The 16,732-nt window shown below is 41.6% G+C and overlaps 2 pseudogenes; one reads left to right on the forward strand and one right to left on the reverse strand.

The window, feature by feature from the left end:
* Positions 1 to 1,644: 1,644 nt before the first annotated feature.
* Positions 1,645 to 16,058, forward strand: stk25.L (annotated as a pseudogene).
* On the reverse strand, positions 9,594 to 9,712 carry LOC121393984 (annotated as a pseudogene).
* Positions 16,059 to 16,732: the final 674 nt, after the last annotated feature.

A 16,732-nucleotide genomic window follows, 5' to 3' on the forward strand; every position in this document is an offset into this window, starting at 1 on the left:
AAAATGGGACAGTTGGGAGGTATGCAAAACTGTATCAAGGGTTGCCACCTCACCCCTTTAAAACCGAACACATATGGAATACACAGCCTGCATGACTAATTAGCAACTCATTTGGATGCATGATGCATGGCTGCACATTAGGGTTACCACCTGGCCAGTATTTTTTTGAGACACAAAAAAACAGTTTAGATAAGGAGAATTATTTTCAAACTTTCATAACCTGCCAAATTTTGTAAAATGAACATGGTAATTAAAGGGTGTGGCCACAGAAAGGGGCGTGGTCAAAAATTTGCTACGCTACATGCAAAAAATTTATGATTAAAGTTCTCCTCAGAGAGCTTTAATAAATATGTCTCATATTTACTGGCAGACAAGACATTAGCACATGCAATATATAGCGCTGTCCCCTTAAATCGGAGACAGCAGCTGGTCACATGTTCTTTAATTCCTGTTCCTGTGCCATTCATGTAGAGATGATACAGGGCTCCATCTTACAGGGGGCGGCTATAAGTGGCTGCATTAACCCTCAGAGAAAGCTTTTTTCTTTAGTGTATAGTAAAGTGTTTTGTGTGTTCCTTGTGTTTCCTGCTTCCTCCTCATCCAGACGCTCCAGGGAGTCTCCAGTGTCAGAGATTTGAAACAGTGTTAAAGAGGGACAAGACATGGTGCCAGCATCTGCAGAGCAACAAGCAGTGATCTACAAGCAAAGCACCACAGGACTGTAGTTCCACACAAATATTCTGCCACATCAGGAATGAAGCAGTTTAACTCTCAAATCCCATTCTGTTCCCTGGCAACCTGAGTAGGAAGTACTGCAATATCTGACTCTATAGCTGTATTACTTGTATCTGACCGACTTGTAAATATTCACAGGAAATGGCCAGTTTGTTACTTGCTATAGGGGAAGAACACTTGGGGCTATATAATAATATCTATATGGTATAGGAACAGGGCAGTATCTTCAGTCTGTGCTGCTATAAACACTGTCCCTACAAGGCTCCCTCCCTATGGCAATGTAGTGCTCATGAGCTTTTTGCCCAGAGTTGAGGGACCCCAGCTCTGGCACTGGATTTGACTACAATCTTGGCAGCAGAAAGGATAATTTATAATTTATTTTAAAGCATTTTATATATATATATATATATATATATATATATATATATATGAAAAAAGTATAGGCACCCAAGAGCTGCTGCCCAAAATGCAGACCCTCGAGTGCCTGTACATAACTTTACTATGGTCATGTATATGAGACTCCGAAGAACCCACAATGCTTGAACTGTGGGCACAAAGTGTGGGCAACCAAGTGGTGCAGTCATGGGCACTGCTGTTGAAAAACTCGCCTCATTCGCCTCTTGTAGTGCAAACAGCCCAATTTTCCAATCAAAGGAGCGGCGTCTCAGGGGGCAAATGGTCTAGCCATGTCCCTGGGTGCAGTGATTAAATTGCTGCCTTGTAGCCAGGGCACAATCTGTAATCAGTTTGTATGTTTTCTCTGTGCTCGTGTAAGATCCCTCCAGGTACTCTGGTTTCCTTCCACACTCCAACAACCTACAGGCAGAATAATTGAGTGGCCCTTGACTGTAAGCCCAATAAGTGCAAGGGTTCGTAATTAAAATTATAGATTTTTATGTTGTTATAAAAGTAGCAATTTAGACGGGTGTGTGGGATGGCAGAGCTATAAAATCTGAAGTACAAAGATAAGATGTGAGAAGAAACAAAGCTGCAGTGGTTATTAGCCAGCTATTTGGGTAAAAGCCTAAAATTAAACATTGACGTAATGTGAAGGGATTGGGCCCCCCACAAAAAAATCTTCCCTGCTTCTTCACACAGCATCAACTTCTCCTTCATTCCAATCTTGGCAGATCCCCCCAGTCTGGTCCCCCTTGTCCCCCAGGCCAATATGCGGCTGAGGTGTCTACTGTATTGTTGTTAAGCCATTGTGCAACAGTTTGTCCTTCGTAAAAAGGGCCGCCATCAGGGGGCACAGTGGGTACAGTTGTCCCGGGCCCTGTGGGTATTTGTGTCTTAGGGGACCCCGGCCATGCTACTTAGCCTACCCCCCCCCAGCTGGCAGGGAGCTGCAACTTCAGAAAGGAGAGCGGGAGATCTTCTGCATCTTCTTTACTCGTAACAGCTTTTCTTTATTGCCTTTTTAGTAGATTATTTCTCTTACTTATATTTAACTCTTTGCTTTCCAGAGCTCTAGGATGGATCCTGAGCATCTTTTCACCAAGCTGGAGCGCATCGGGAAGGGCTCATTTGGAGAGGTGTATAAGGGCATAGAGAATCGCAGTAAAGAAGTCGTGGCCATCAAAATTATTGACCTGGAATAGGCAGAGGATGAAATTGAGGACATACAACAGGAAATTACAGTGCTGAGCCAGTGTGACAGTCCTTATACCACTCGCTATTATGGTTCTTACCTAAAGATAACGGCTTTTGAATAAAAGAATATGATGTGCCTATGACATGGATGACATTTATGGCGCCAGGTTTTGATTTTTATCTTTATATGGTGACAGTAACTGCAGCAAAGCAAATGTAGTGCTGAAGTGTTTAGCTGGGATCTTTTTAGGATTGGAGATCCATTGCTCTTTTAGAATCTCTGCCTGCTTGTGACAAATTTTCCTCCATCCTCAGGAATCAAAGCTATGGATAATAATGGAGTATTTGGGAGGAGGCTCTGCTCTGGACCTGGTAAGGAAATATGTCCTAATTGTGCCTTGCTTTCAGTCTTTGCTATTGTTTTGCAGAATTATTTAATCTTTTTTATTTTTGTATTTAAATAAGACTACCACGTGTGATGGTCTGTACCTGTGAATGGGCATTCAGACTGCTAGTGTGGTCCTTGCAGCATTTCTGATATTGATACACTCTCTGTTCATTTGCACTGTTAATAAATAAATATGTTCTGTTTACACAGCTGAAACCAGGCCCTCTGGAAGAGGCCTATATTGCCACCATACTACGAGAAATCCTAAAGGGACTTCACTATTTGCATTCGGAAAGAAAGATCCATCGAGACATTAAAGGTAAGAGACTGACATGGCATCAGACAAGAGCTGCTATTAAAGTAGCTAGAGGGGATTATACTTTCTGCAACAGGATCTATGCAGAAAAAAGTCTAGGGGGAAGTACACAGAAAACACGCTTTAGGGCTGCAAGTTTACTTCAATAAATCTGTATGAGTCCAGGAGACGTTCGCCCTCTGTTTATTGATCATGTGTAATGTATTGAATACAGGGTCACTGCATGCTGTGTGTTGAACAGCATATTGTCTACAAAAAAAATAAGGATAATCAATATGTTTATAAGTGATTTATCAAGTGCAATGACTACTAGATCACCATAGACACTGCTTCCAATAGCTTATGCTCTGTCCCTAGGTACATATAAGTTATAAATAGTAAATTAAGAGCATCCACCTCACCTATATCCTTGCTTGTGCGTAGTTCCATAAAAAAACAAAAAGATCATACAGTATATATAGTGCAGGTGGTATTTATTAGGTTGAATTATTATAGCCAGTTGATTACTCTCAGTGTTACAAGGGAAACTAGTGTGATAAGTACATGGGTGCTAATACATTCACTTCACAAACACCATCTAGTCCTAGTAACCTCTTGCTGGTCAAGAAATAGATCTCCTAAAAAAATGCTTCCTACATGCACAGCTATATGTTTTGTTGTGAATACATCTCAAGTTTGCCAGAATATAATAAATACACTATAATATTGTCTTTTGGTTACTTTGATTTAAAATGGACAGCAGACACCAAAGCAACTGTGAAAAGTGGTATTTAATGGATTTGCTGCCTACATGGATAGTTAACCTCTACTCTGTTGTCACAGCAGCACTGAATGAGAGATACTGAGCTGAAAGCCTGGGATTAGCAGTTAAAAACAACACTAAAATTTGTGAGCACCTGTATATTCAATTGTGGGTTTAGACCCTCTTTAAAGGGGTGGTTCACCTTTCAGTTAACATTTAGTATATTATAGAGTGGCAACTTTTCTAATGGCCTTCATTTTTTCTTTTTTTATAGTTTTTGAATTATTTGCTTTCTTGTTCTGGCTCTTTCCAACTTTCAAATGGGGATCACGACCCGCTCTAAAAACAAATTTTCTGTAAGGCTACAAATGTATTGTTATTGCTTCTTTTTATTACTCGACTTTCTATTCAAGGCCTCTCCTATTCATATTCCAGTCTCTTATTCTTATTAATGCATGGTTGCTAGGGTAATCTGCACCCTAGCAATTGGATTGCTGACATTTCAAACTGGAGAGCTGCTGAATAAAAAGCTAAATAACTCAAAAACCACAAATAATGAAAAATGAAAACCAATTGCAAATTGTCTCAGAATATTACTATCTACATAATACTAAAAGTAAATTTACCGTGAACAACCCCTTTAAATAGCTAGATAACCAAATGAGTAAATCCAGTATAGCTGTCAGGGAAGTACTGTACTGGTGCTACTACTGTAGTACTAGTGTATCTGAAGGGCATTCACTTTGGGCTGATTAGGTATTAGATATTTTAAGAAACAAAAAAGGAAAGATCCCCTTTCGTCCTGCATCACCAGAGCTATAAGTGAAAAAACAATAGCCACTAGGCCATTCACACCAAGTAACACCAATGGTAAGTGGCAGTGAATATCCATGTGGACCCTTGCTTCCAATTTATCTTCACTGACAATATGTTAGATTCCCACATCGGTGTTATCTCTTCTCCATTGTAAGACTTCACTGATGGCCAGGCATGTTCCACCATATTAGCTGTTATTGTAGGCTGCTGAAGGATTAAGTTGCTCTTTTTAAGCACAAAAGAGTTTTTCCATGTTTTTATAAAAGCTTTCCTGCCAGTGTCTACTGTATCACCTTTTTGTTCTTGTTCAAACTATCCTACCTGAGTACCAGAGGATTTCCCAGTAGGCCCCAGCACAAAATTCCTACTAGCCCATTCTTATTTCCACCATGGGTGTTTATAAAAGCCTATACCATTTTGGAAATATCTAATTGATCTGAGAGTCCTGTTCTCTGGTGGGTTTTAGGAGACCCAGTTTGAGACCATCTATCTTACTCTTTAACCTTTCCCTACATATCCCCACTCAATCATTCTCCATCCCATCTCCCTCCTTGACCTGCTCATCCTTCATATCCCTTCAGTGCTACAACTCCATGAACCTACTTGAGATGGAGGAAGGATATGATCTGTCCCTTAAAACATTTTAGTGCAAATGTATTTTTGGAAGACTGCTTGTAGTTAGAAGTACCTTCCAAATCTACTTGATTGCTGTAGCCTGTAATAATGATATGATAGTTTATTGATTAATGAATTATGATTATATCTTTATTCCCCATCTGTGTTTTTCCAGCGGCAAATGTGCAGGGTGATGTGAAGTTGGCAGATTTTGGTGTAGCAGGTCAGCTGACTGACACAGATAAAGAGGAACGCGTTTGTGGGAACCCCATTCTGGATGGCGCCTGAAGTCATTAAGCAGTCGGCCTACGACTTCAAGGTTGGAAAAGCAAATGCAAACAATGCACTTGTCTCTGGTTTACAAAGAGCTAGATCAGGCATTGCCAGCCTTTGGCTTTCTAGTTGTTCCTTGTATTATCTGACAGCTCACAGCTAGAGCCAAAGATTGTCCATGTCTATCGTAAATGAATAGGGTTCATTGCATTTACCTTACTTTTCTTTCAGGCAGACATCTGGTCTTTGGGGATCACAGCCATTGAGTTGGCCAAAGGAGAGCCCCCGTACTCGGACCTTCACCCTATGAGGGTCTTGTTCCTGATACCTAAGAACAGCCCTCCATCTCTCCAGGGCCAGTACAGTAAACCATTCAAAGATTTTGTTGAAGCGTGCCTGAACAAGGATCCCCGATTGGTAAGCTTCTTGCTTTATATAGAGCATTGTAATCACACCAGATATAGCGGCTCAATTACTAATATATTATTCTAGTGCAGTAACCCACAGCAACCAATCAGCTATTATATAGTGAATAAAGTACCCCTTTTGTAAAATATAAGGATAACATAAATTATAGAGGAGAAGGTCAAGTGTTTTTCTATAGGTCATGAAACTCAGGGGTCACTCCGAGGTGATATCTAATATCCTCATATTTTGAAACAGGGGGTACTTTATTATAATATGCGCATTCCGGTGAATCACGTGACAGAAATTACATCACTAAGCTCCAATCATAACCGATGACATCACTAAGCAACATTTATAAGGATTTAATTGACAGGATATTCATATTGTGTTCTATAATTGTAATTCTTAAGAAACCTGAGATGGCAAGCCTTAGTCCAATTAAACACAATCGAGTTAATCACCCAAAGGCCTAAATGTCGGCTTTATAACTTAATGATATAGATTTGCATACCATCTGCCTAAACTCTCACACAGTTGCAGGTAAGTGCATGATTACTAGCATTTGAGAGTAGTACTCAGAGGTCAACAGAATTCTTGTGTTGAATTTCTTTCTTTTATCTATTGGTTAAACAACAACAAATGTAGTGTGTGTAGTCTCTATTACCAATAGGGTTGCCACCTTTTCTTGAAAAAAATACCAGCCTTCCTATATATTTATCTTTTTTCCCTATTAATAACATCGGGATCAACACTCATTTTTAGTGGCCAGGCCGATAAAATACCGGCCAGGTGGTAAACCTAGTTACCAACCCTAGAGCAATTTAATCCCTGGCTTCACTTGCCCAAATCATCAAATCTCATCCTCAAGCTCGATACATATTTACTGCTGAATTGTTATGGGCTGGATCCATCTGTAATTCTAGTCAATTGTGAAATGACTTATTTATAAAACATCTGTCCCAGTTAGTGCAGATCCTATTATATTGTCAATAAACATTTTATTCCTCTGAATCAGCGCTTGCCTGCAGGAATAAGCCATTGTGATTTATATTGCTTACTATTGCATAATATATGTGTGTTTTGCTTTCGGCATAAGGCCCCTTACATAATGCAATGCAATAATTGAAAGGCAGATACATTTATAAGAACATTGCATGACATTTTAATACCCTAGAACAGAAAACCAGTATATAACACTGTTATAAATATTTCTAGTGCTGGCATATGTTATATTTACTGAGCTTAACATGGACACACGTTCCATTCCTCTATGTTCCCCTATGGTCTGTATATGTGCAGTAATGTGCCCGCAAATGTGCAAAGTGAGGGATGTGAGCAGGGCTATGTACTATACAGTATACTTTCATACTTTCGTGGTGCTGCTGCATCACTGGGACCATGGCACAAACACACCCACCCATGAACAAGCACAAGTCCAACTACTGCTGAGTATGAAGGAAAAGAAATGTAGCAAGGTTCAAGTAGCCATTTACCATAGCTTAGTGTTTGGGAATAAGTCGCTATGAATGACATATACAAAAAATAAGTAGTCACTGGGTTATTTCCAGACATGATGCAAATATATATTGGTGTGATAGCCCATAGTAGCCAGTGAGTGGTTAGCTTTCAGTGGTTACTGCTGTGGTGCAAATGTGTGCCATATTAGTAAATATGTAAAAAAAAATTGTCGATTAAGCCCATTATCCATTTCAAACCCCTAAGAACATATCTCAATTGACATTCCCCTACTGAAAGCAGCTGAATAGTAACTGTTCACTGCAGATGGACTCATATGGCAAGGTCACCATATCCTGTGAGGAGCCAAATCAGGCTGATACACTGGGGCTACGGAGAACCATCAGTCAAAGGCCATTTCAATGCGTAATTTTTTAGTTAGATATCCTTTGGGCATGCCTGTTGATGGGCCCCAACCCCATAGATGCCCAATAAGCTGTTGATACAGTCTGGAGGGACAGAATCTGCAACTTTTATTGGCCTGTGTATGGCCACCTTTTGATCTGCAGTCAAACAGCTAAGCATCCAAATGAATTATGCAGCTTTTCTGTAAGAACCAAGGCTAATGGCACACACAGCATTTTCTCCATCTGCGCTGAAGGTGACGAATAGGCTGATCCACTGTCTTTGGTGTGTGTTCTGTGTGGACTGCACAGCATGAGTCTGTTAGGGCACACATAAAGCAGATTTCGACACAAAAATGCAAAATATGCATTTTCATGACAGACACAGCATCTGTCTATTGGGGCACACGTAACCTGCAGAGGAAGACAGAGAAGAAAGAGTGAAATTAGAGATCACCACTGGCCTCTAGAGTGAAATTCCGCCACTCTCCATTCATTTCTATGGGATAAAAAAAGTAAAAGAGTATTTATCAATGGGTGAAAGTGAAAGTTCATCCTTTGATAAATACGCCTTTAAAAATCCCATAGAAATGAACGGAGAGTGGCAGAATTTCAATCTAGTGGACTGTGGTGATCTCAGACTTCACTCTTTGATAAATATACCCCTATGAGTGCCAATATCTTAAAGGTGGCCATACACGGGCAGATATAAGCTGATGATTCTTCCCTCTCAGACCGAGCTTATCTGCCCATGTATAGGGCCCTCAAATGGCCTATCCGACCAAAAATCACCCAAGTGTCAATCAGGCAAGTTTAAATTTCCTGTCGGACCAAGGACCACATCTACGTGTTGATTCAATCCTCAATCTGACGACCAACATAGCAGCAATTAAAATCCGACTTCAAGTCCTGCATATCGATAATGATAATAATGATAACCAGATTGTTGTTATTGCAAACCATTGGCCTGTTTTTGTGAATTGTGGGGCTGCAGCCATCTATGCTTTTTGACAATGTATATTTGCACACATAGAGGCCTACGTCTCGGGAGCTGCTGAAGCATCGCTTCATACTACGATACACTAAGAAAACATCCTTCCTTGTGGAACTGGTGGAAAGATACAAGCGCTGGAAATCCCAGGGCCACCGTGAGGATTTTAGCTCCGATGAGTCTGACATGTAAGTATAGAAATGTAGAAATACTAAATGAAGTCAGCAGGGCCAAAGATAAGAAATGAATCAGCTAATGTATCAATTTAGAACACTTTACAGGGTCTGTGACCCCTCTCCCTGTGATGCTTTAGAAAGACATAAGAAGGTGCGCAATGCACAGCGTGATGGGCACAAGTTTGGCGGTAGGAGGGTCTCGGCATGCAGCATCAATGAGAAGATGGAATCAACACAATGGTTCTAGGTGCTGGCAGGACACAAGACTAATGCCCGTGTAAGGGCTGATTCTCAGTGTGCATATTTCAGCATTGTTATTGTATTTGAATTAGGGTCTAATGGGGCCCCTATACCTCCTGCCCCCCAGCAGCTGCAGGGTCTGCTTCCTCTGTAGTTACTCCCCTGGGTCAGGTGGGTATTGGGTGCTGCTCACCTCCTGAGAAAAGGCCCTTTCCTTTTGTGTCTAACCCACTCAAAAAAGGCTTTTTCCAGTTGACATTTTGCTGAGAGGCCCTTGTCCTGGCCAAGCCTCGAAGGTGTAGAATTCGGCGTATTGAGTGGCTCCCTTGCAGGGGGGGTGGGGGTCTCTGGCAGGTAATCTCAGGCAGCTGTCTGGCTGTTCTGGGAAGGAAAAGGCAGGGAGGAGACTGCCCCCTGCTGCTCAGAAGGGAAAAGTGCAAAAGCCTACGACACCTGGTATTCCTAGGCGCTCTCCCATCCAAGTACTAACCAGGCACGACACTGCTTGGCTTCTGAGATCAGACGAGATCGGGCACTTTCAGGGTGGGATGGCTGTAGGCGAGCACAAGGTTGACTATTTTTGCACTCAAACATTCTCAGTGGGCTCTGAGCAGCTGTTGAGAAGCTAATCTTAGGGGTCATCACAAATTATCAAGCAGAAAATGAGGTTGGTCTGTAATATAAACTGATGCTGCAAGGCAGATTATTCAATTCTGATGATATGTGCACTTCATTCTGTGCTGTCATGTAGTAATTATCTGTATTAATTACTAATCAGCCTTATAGTGTGACATTTCTATTCTATATGTGTACTGTATATTGTGAGTGGGTCCCTAAGCTCAGTAAGTGACAGCAGCACAGAGCATGTGCAGTGAATCAGCAGAAAAGAAGATGGGGAGCTACTGGGGCATCTTTGGAGACACAGATCTTTACTGCTAAAGGGCTGTGGTTGCCTTGAGCAAGTACAGAAGCAAAAAACATAATGTACAATATTTCTAGCTACTTCTTTAGTTAAGCTTTAGTTCCCCTTTAAAGGAGAAGTAAACCCCTTATTAAAAAAACCCTACCCTACATAGACCCCCCCTGCTCCCTCCCAGCCTAGCTGCTACCCCAGGTAAATGCCACTAACTTTTTACTTACCCCTTGGTGCAGATTCACGGCATCTGAGTTCACGGACGCCATCTTCTTCGGTCTTCATCAGGTCTTCTTCTGGCGCTTTGGCAATTTTTGTGACTTTCGGCGCAGTTGACAAAACCCTAAGACTGCGCATGTGCCGATACGGAACTTACTTCCCAATGAAGACCGAAGAGAAGAAGATGGCTGCTGAGAACTCCAAATCTGCCGTGAAGTAAAAAGTTAGGGGCATTTGCCCGGGGTAGCAGCTAGGCGAGGAGGGAGGGGGATCTATGTAGGGTAGGGGGTAGGGTTTTTTTTAAATAAGGGGTTTACTTCTCCTGCACATAGACGTAACAATTACCATGTTTCCTGCGACCATTGGTTGCAAGAAAGATCTTTGGTTTTCAATATAAACATGTTAGAGCTGAATCATCAGATATACAGGAAGAAACAATAGAATTCTCCCAGTATCTTATGATTCAGCAGTAAACAGTGGGCGATGTTGGGGCGCCTGTCAACATTTTCTGACCTGCCCGACCGAACATCCAAACCTTCTGCCCATATCGGTCGTCTCTTCTCTCGCCATAAATGCACCGAATATCACACACAACGTTTTTACGATATTATCTGTGCGTCTTTTGCAATCTTTACGCTTCGCTTACATCTCTTTATGTATTTCAGGGACAATGAAGACGAGCGGAATGAAAACCAAACTCCCATCTGGTCGTTTCCAGAGACCATCTGTGCCAAGTCCATGAGTGGAATGCAGTGGGTCTGTCAGTGAGGTTTTATGTTGTGTGGGCAGCTAGCAATGTCCTGATATTATTATAAGAGCTTTGCCTTTTATATCTTGTGTCCAACCACTTCTAATTACCAGCACTCACTTTCAGTTGTACTAAAAATGAACAGAAATGACACAGAAATGAACATCGAGGGGTGTTCCCTTGCGATACCCTGGCCTCTATTTGATACCGTTTTTGCTTTATTTCCTTTATACCTTTTGCTGCTTGTGTTATTGGTTATTTCCTGCTGATCATGTGACTCATAGCCAGGCTTACAATGGAAAACTTTATTTAATTGTAAATAGTATTTCTATGGCTTCAAGAATTATTCGAAACAGATTGAAATATAACATTTATTCCATGCTAACACTTCATGTTGCCTTGTCTGCAGCCAGCAGAAGTCATTCATCGCGTGCCACGGTCACGTTGTCTATCAGCCCTAGTAACGCCAGTCTTCCAAGAGGTGACTTTATTTTTTTGTATTTTTTTAATGTTATTTTTTGTGGTTTCACAGTTCACATTTGTGGGGTGATTGGAAGGGGAAAGGTAAGTTATGGACTGGGGTTTCAGGGAAATGAGATGTACAGCCATTTATTTACTCTTTCCAGGGGTCCCATATACAAGAGGTGAGAGCTTTTGTGGGTTGTACATAACGATGCATTTCTAAAATATACATTCAAATAGTTTCTGCAAAGCCTGGTTCCTGTCTCACATTTTTAAACATGTATTTGGGCTTATTATCAAATAAAATGTACTTGCTATTTACTTTACACAGACAACATACTTTTAACCGAATCACATTGGTAGCACATGTAGCTGTTCTTTGCCTGTATATATATTTATATATATATATATTTGGACTGATACTGGGTGCATGCAGGCAAAGGACAGCTACATGTGCTACCTATGTGATGCAGATAAGAGCATGCACACCATCGTTGTTCCATGTTTTTCTCATTAACACCGACAATTGCCAATCGAAGAGACACCTTTAGTTCCTGTTAGCCTGTGGTTTTCTGAGTATTTTTTATTTTCAACATTTTTATTGAGTTTTCCAAAAAACAAGCAAGATTTACTTATCACAGCGCAAATTGAGTGTGATGAAGCTATTTAACTGCATGCATACATCATGCTGTTTACAACACAAAGGCATGTTACACGCGGTACTTCGTATTCCGCCTGGCGGAAGCCATTCGGGAAGATTAGTCACCCCAAAGAAGAGGCGATTAGTCTCCAGGCGACTAAATCTCCCCGAATCGTCAGGTGTGCCCTTACCCTTAGGGTAAGGTCACACTGAGGGTTTCGGGGAGATTTAGTCGCCTGGCAACTAATCGCCTCGTCCAGGGGCGTAACTACAGAGGAAGCAGACCCTGCGGCTGCAGGGGGGCCTAGGAGGTATAGGGGCCCCAGGAGGCCCTAATTCAAAAGCAATTTCAATAAATATTGGTAATACATGTCAACCTCTAGACATTTTGGGGACCTGAAAAATAATTTGCTGTGGGGCCCCGTCATATCTAGTTACGCCACTGGCCTCGTCTTTGCGGCAACCAATCTCCCCGACTTCGAGTGACTTCGGAAAACGAATCACCGCGTGTGATTAGCGCTGGCGATTTTTCATTTTAGCCAGCGCAGAGTGAAGGAAGGTGTATGGGGAGATTGGTCGCCGCAAAGACGAGGCGATTATTCACCAGCTGACTAAATCTCCCCGTAACGCTCAGTGTGACCCTACCCTTGGAGATGGAACTACTACTGAAGGTGTCTCAGTGGGACTTGGCTTTTACTATTGAGTGTTGTTCTTATATCTACCAGGCAGCTGTTATCTTGTGTGAGGGAGCTGTTATCTGGTTACCTTCCCATTATTCTGTTGTTTGGCTGGTATGAGTTATGACTTCCACAAACCTGGATTGTTCATATGACTTGGATAGTGCAGAGCCAGATTTCTGTTCTTCAAATAAAGCATGGCCTCCCACACTCACACCTGATCATCATCCCCTCATTTGAAATTCTCTCATTTTCCATCCAAATTAATTGAGAATCCTAGAGAGTCACGTGCTTTTGCCCCACACACAAATACGTAAACTGGGATCGTTTTTCTCAATAAATAAAAAAAAACGAGATTTTTTTAAAAAAAAACAAAACAAAAACACCCCTACCCATGTAGTGTGTTCTTCTCCCCTTCTAGTTATAAACAAGCTGCTTTGTAGCCATTGGGGCAGCCATTCAAGCTGGAAAAAGGGAGAAAAGGCACAGGATACATAGTAGATAACAGAAAAGTGCTGCAGAATCCCATTGTATTCCACAGAGGTTATCTGCTATGTAACCTGTTCCTTTTCTCCTTTTTTCCAGCTTGAATGGCTGCCCCCATGGCTACACAGCAGCTGGTTTATATAAACTACAGTAGTCTTTCTGTAGCACTTGTATTTAATTGTGTTACGGTGGCCACAGACGTAACAATTACGTCCAAGAAAGATTGTTCGTTTCAGTACACATGTGCAGAGCTGAATCTTCTGATATACGTATAGAAACAATAGAATTCTACCTGTATCTGATGATTCAGCACTAACAATGGCCGATGTTTGGGTGCCTTCAAAGGCACCCAATCAAAATTTTCTGTCCAGCCCGATTGATCCAAGTCTTCTGCCGATATCGCTCGGCTCGTTCCCCACCACACATGCACCAAATATTGTACGACAATTCGTTTCGTACGATATTATCCGCAGGCCTGGATTTGTATAAAGGTCACCAAGGCCCCGGCCTAGGGCGGCAGGATTTTAGGGGGGCGGCATGCTTCTCATTCATTTAAAAACACTGGGGATGTGCTGGAGATAAAATAATTGTTTTAATTTCCCGTGCGCAAATCCCCATTGCTCCAGTCCAGATGATGCAAATTTGCATGAATAAAGGGGAGGGGACATGGGCGACGAACGGCAGTGGGCCTAGGGGCGTCCACTATGTAAATCCAGCCCTGATTATCTGTGCATTAATGGCCACCTTTACTGTTTCTTTAAAGCTCTGGCAGATGGCTAGAGTAAACCTAAACAGGTTTTAAGGGTTGGGAACAGTGCAACCTAACTCAGCAGCTCTGTACACTTCTTTCAGATGTAAAAGGAATGAGTGTTTAAAGGTCTGTGATAGAGCACAGGTCTGTTTGTGTTCTTTGCACACCAGCTAAGAGAACATCGAAGTGCCGGAGCATTTGGTTCGGCGCAGGAGCTGGAAAATGCGTTTAGCCTGGCAGAGGAGTCGAGTCCTGGAATCACAGATCTGCTGATTTCTTACCAGGTGCAGCGGGTGCAGAGGTAACAGATATTTCCTTCCACTCAGTTATGCCAATTCTATCCTGCACCATTCTATTTCCCATGTAAAATAATGTAGAGAACACTCCTATTTGTACACCTGTGCTTTATAACTAGGGGAGGAGTATTATCAAGCAGAGAACAGACTTGATACCAAGATATGTTCATGAAAGCTTTGGAGAAGGGGGTAAGTCCAGGTATTAGATATAATCCCCTCAGTACAACTAAGGAAATATGGAACTGCATAAAAAGGCAGCTGTCTGTGTTCTTGTTGCACTATTACGTTTTAATGGGGTTGTTCACCTTCCAAACACTTTTTTCAACTCTATTGACCTCAGATTGTTCACCAGAAATAAAGACTTTTTTCAATTACTTTCCATTTTCTATTTGCAACCATTTTTCTAATAATGAATATTAAAGGTTCATTTTTCACCTTTTGAAGGCAGCTTTGTGGGGGGGGGGGGGTCACCGACCCTGTAAACTGTTCTAAAGTGATACATTAAGTTGATACATGCCTTGTGTTTGTCCCTGCTGAGCAGAATCCCTGAGTTTCATTACAGGCAGCTGTTAGAACTGATACAATAGTTGCTAATACTCCAGAGATGTTGCTGAGAAATAGATCAACTAAATGTTGCAAATGATATGAATTGATACAATTAAATGTATCCGTTCAGAATCTGGATCAATGAGCTAGAGTCCTGCCCGGGACCAATTTGTTAAACGAGACCCTGACCCGCATACTTACCTGCTTCGACCCGCAAGTACCTTATCCACAACTCGATCCGCTGACAGGAAGTGCTGTCATAAACCGGGAGTGACCATTAGAAGTAGGCCTGATCAGAAAAACAGCAGTTAAACAGGAAGTGCTGTCATAAACCGGACGTGACATCATTAGAAGTAGGCGTGTACAGAAAAACAACAGTTAAACAGGAAGTGCTGTCATAAACCGGACGTGACATCATTAGAAGTAGGCGTGATCAGAAAAACAACAGTTAAACAAGAAGTGCTGTCATAAACCGGAAGTGACCATTAGAAGTAGGCGTGATCAGAAAAACAGCAGTTTTTTTAAACAACAAATAAAAGATGGAAAGCAACTGAAAAAAGTCTTTATTTCTGGTGAACAATCTGAAAACAAATGAACTGAAAAACGTTTTTGAAAGGTGAACAACCCCTTTAATGGACCCTGTGTTCTGCCAGTGGGATGTGTCGGGCTCTGACAGAACTGGTTATATTTATAACTGAACACATCAGTATCACAATCCTGACACTTTACAGAACACAGAGAAGACTTGCTGCAGACAGAGCAGGTTTTTTGTTTTTTTTTAAAGCAAACGCAAAAGGTGGGGAGTACATTGTTAGGAATCCAGTTCTACCATTAGTTCATAATTTAAACCTGTTTAGTTGTCAAAAGGGTTTTAAGACTATTTTTTGTTACTGCTGCAATAACAGAGTTCTTTGTCTATTCTTTTGTTTTTTAGCTTCTCCACAGCACCATGAATAAATGTATCCAGCCAAAAGCTAAACCTCTGCATGTCCTGTGGAATTATGGGATTGTACTGTGACTGATCAGACATACAAACCATGCCATAACATATGAAAGAATGTATTCATTATTTTTCTGAAGAGGTTTCTCTTGAGCCAGCAGTGGCGGAACTACCGGGGGAGCAGGGGGTGCGAGCGGGTCAGGACCCGCAAACCCTCAGGGCCCCCCGGCAGCCCGCGCGCCACTAAAATGCAGTCCAAAAATTGTGTACGGAGGGGGGCGGGGGGCCCGGGTGAGCGTCACACACCAGGGCCTGCCCCCTTATAGTTACGTTACTGTGAGCCAGTGTGTTATGTACAAATAAATTTGTGGAAGAGACATGACTTTTTCCTACTTTAATTAGAAAAACAACCACTTGGGATAAATAGAAGCTGGTAGAAATACAAAGAATTAAATAACCACACCTGCAAGAATTCCATTGAAGTGGTCACAGTGTTTATATGAGAAAATGTGCAGCTTGATTGGTTGGAGGCAGTAGTTATTAATTATTGCACAATGCCATTACGGACAGCTTTTTAAACATATGAAATAAGGAAGATACGGGGGGAATCTATTAAAAGTCGTTAATGGAAAAAACTATTTGCAATGCGAAAAGTTATGCCTTTGTGCGAATTTAATATAGCTTTTGCGAACCCGGAAACTGTTCAGCGACCACTTCCGACAGTGGAAGACTGTTTGCGAATGTTATAGTTTGCGCCAATGCGCAGTCAATGTAATAAAACTTCTTACTAAAAAAGTCGTCATGTTTGTTCCAAAAGATTACGACACCTTCAAGCACTTCTTAAGAGTGCGCAATTAAAATTGCAGTTTAAGGAGCAATATTACATTGCGAAATGTGGATTT

The sequence above is a fragment of the Xenopus laevis genome, chromosome 5L, assembly GCF_017654675.1.
Source record: "Xenopus laevis strain J_2021 chromosome 5L, Xenopus_laevis_v10.1, whole genome shotgun sequence".
NCBI lineage: Eukaryota > Metazoa > Chordata > Amphibia > Anura > Pipidae > Xenopus > Xenopus laevis.